Genomic DNA, 3,133 nt, shown 5'->3' with positions numbered 1-3,133 from the left:
TCATAGAAAAAGACTGTCTTTCTTCCCTCAATTCTCAAAATTTTAAGATGTAGTATGCTTGTCTCTTTCATTTAAATATCTGTGGATGACGCTTGCCTGCCCGCCAGCTCCCTTGCTAGCTCGCGCTTTCGCTCGCCCTCTCCTCGAGGATCCAGGGGGCTCTGACCACAGCGTGCAGCAAGGAAGGGAGACAGAGGCGGCGGCTCAGGGGAAACGAGGCTGCAGTGGTGGTGGTAGGAAGATGTAGGGTGAGGACCAGCAGCAGAAGCAAACTATCGCCGAAGACCTGGTCGTGACCAAGTATAAGATGGGGAGCGACATTGCCAACTGGGTACTTCCGTCCTTGGTGGAAGCATCTAGCTCAGGTGTATTGGTACTGAGCCTGTGTGAGACAGGTGATGCCATGATTATGGAAGAAACGGGAAAATCTTCAAGAAAGAAAAGGAAATGAAGAAAGGCATTGCTTTTCCCACCAGTATTTCAGTAAATAACTGTGTATGTCACTTCTCCCCTTTGAAGAGTGGCCAGGATTATATTCTCAAGGGAGGTGACTTGGTAAAAATTGACCTTGGGGTCCATGTGGATGGCTTCGTCGCTAATGTAGCTCATACTTTTGTGGTTGAGGTAGCTCAGGGGACCCAAGTAACAGGGAGGAAAGCAGATGTTATTAAGGCAGCTCACCTTTGTGCTGAAGCTGCCCTACGCCTGGTCAAACCAGGAAATCAGAACACACAAGTGGCAGAAGCCTGGAACAAAGTTGCTCAGTAATTTAACTACAGGCCAGTAGAAGGTATTCTGTCACACCAATTGAAGCAGCATGTCATCAATGGAGAAAAAACCATTATCCAGAATCCCACAGACCAGCAGAAGAAGGACCACGAAAAAGCTGAATTTGAGGTATATGAGGTCTATGCTGTGGATGTTCTCGTCAGCTCAGGAGAGGGCAAGGCCAAGGATGCAGGACAGAGGACCACTATTTACAAATGAGACTCCCCTGAAGAGTGTGGACTGAAAATGAAAACTTCACGTGCCTTCTTCAGTGGATGGAAAGGCGTTTTGATGCCATGCTGTTTACTTTAAGAGCATTTGAAGATGAGAAGAAGGCTCGGGTAGGTGTGGTGGAGTGCGCCAAACATGAACTGCTGCAACCATTTAATGTTCTCTATGAGAAGGAGGGTGAATTTGTTGCCCAGTTTAAGTTTACAGTTCTGCTCATGACCAGTGGCCCCATGCAGATAACCAGTAGTCCCCTCGAGCCTGACCTCTACATGTCTGAGATGGAGGTCCAGGATGCAGAGCTAAAGGCCCTCCTCGAGTTCTGCAAGTCGAAAAACCCAGAAAAAAAAAAAAAAAGAAGTCCTCCAAGACTGCAGAAAATGCCACCAGTGGGGAAATATTAGAAGAAAATTAAGCTGGGGACTGAGGTGGGTCCCATCTCCCCAGCTTGCTCCTCCTGCCTCATCCCCTTCCCACCACACCCCAGACTCTGTGAAGTGCAGTTCTTCTTCTCCACCTAGGACATCCAGCAGAGTGGAGGTCTCCCTGCCTCCACACCGGCTCCAACTGACTCTGGTCTTGGGAGGCGAGGCTTCCCAGCCACGGAAGACTACTTTAAATGAAAAAAAGAAATTGAATAATAAAATCAGGAGTCAAAATTCATTGTCTTCAAGCCCCTCTTTCTAGCCTTTTCTTCTACTCTCTGCTTGGTCAAGGTTTGTGACCCTACTACAGAACGAGGCTAAATGAGGCACCACCACTGAAAACTCAGTCGAATTTTTTTATACCATTCTGATGTTAGCATTTTTTCGTCTGTTTGGGGCTTTTTCCTCTTTTTTCCATTCTCCCCAAGTATTTTATCTGGCTTCAAAATTAGGAGGATTATTTTTCAGATTGTTTTTATTCAGTGTGGCCGATTACTCATCTGATTCAGGCTGTACAGTCAGGCCCCTCCCATTTTAGGAGCTGGAGCCTTCATTTATGAAGCGATTCTTATCTATGAAATGGATCTTCATTTGTCAATCTTTTTTCTCCCATTTTCACAAAGCTGTAAAGAAATAATCCATCTAAACCTTACCCTTTTCTCTGGAGTCAGTGGGGTCTTCCCTCACTCCATTTTACAGAAAACTGAGCTGGAAGCTCAACTGGTTTTGTTCACTTTTGAAATATTGTGATCTCCTTCCCTTGAAAGAAAAACCAAGAACCAGAGGAGTAGACTGACTGAAGATACAACTCCTGGCTTTCTGAAGCTATGGACTTGGATTAAATTTCTGGGGGTTTGTAGGGAAAGGTAACAAATTTCAGTACCTCTGGTATGCTGTCCCAGGAAACTAGGGCTCCTACTAACTTATGAGGTTTTTAAACACATTGAAAATGACATGACATTAAAATAAATTTGAATTTGCTCATAAAAATAAAAATAAAAAATAAACAAATGTCTGTGGATAATAATAGAAATAAAATAGAAATGGCCTTTTTTATAAAATGAAATTTTACATGCTTTTATTTAATTAAAAAAAAAAAGTTTCTGACCGGGCACAGTGCCTCACACCTGTAATCCCAGCACTTTGGGAGGCCAAGACAAGCAGATCACGAGGTCAGGAGATCGAGAACAGCCTGACTGATGTGGTGAAACCCCGTCTCTGCTAAAAATACAAAAATTAGCTGGGCGTGGTGGCTCGTGCCTGTAATCCCAGCTACTTGGGAGGTTGAGACAGGAGAATCCCTTGAAACAGGGAGTCGGAGTTTGCAGTGAGCCGAGATCGCGCCACTGCACTCCAGCCTGGCGACAGAGTGAGACTCCATCTCAAAAAAAACAACTACAAAAAAAACCCACACATACACAAAAATGAGTTTCTGAGGAGAAATCGTCACAAAGGCTGAGGAATTAGACAAGTGGCCTCAAACCTTTTTTTACTGATACATAATGATCGTATACATTCCTGAGGTACATGCAATATTTTAACACATGCATACAATGTGTAGTGATCAAATCAGGGTAATTGGGATATCCAATGCCTCAAATGTTTACCATTGCTTTGTGTTGGGAAAATTCCAAATCTTTCTTTCAGCTATTTTGAAATGTACAATAAGTTATTGTAACAGTAGTTTCCTCCTGGGCTATGGAACACTGGAA

At 43.9% G+C, this 3,133-nt stretch overlaps 1 pseudogene; it reads left to right on the top strand.

Moving 5' to 3' along the window:
- The first annotated feature begins 241 nt into the window (after positions 1-241).
- Positions 242-1,423, top strand: LOC100604033 (annotated as a pseudogene).
- Positions 1,424-3,133: the final 1,710 nt, after the last annotated feature.

The sequence above is a fragment of the Nomascus leucogenys genome, chromosome 3 (assembly GCF_006542625.1).
Source record: "Nomascus leucogenys isolate Asia chromosome 3, Asia_NLE_v1, whole genome shotgun sequence".
Lineage (NCBI taxonomy): Eukaryota > Metazoa > Chordata > Mammalia > Primates > Hylobatidae > Nomascus > Nomascus leucogenys.
The sequence above is the reverse complement of the archived record's forward strand: the minus strand, read 5'-3'. Positions and strand labels throughout refer to the sequence as shown.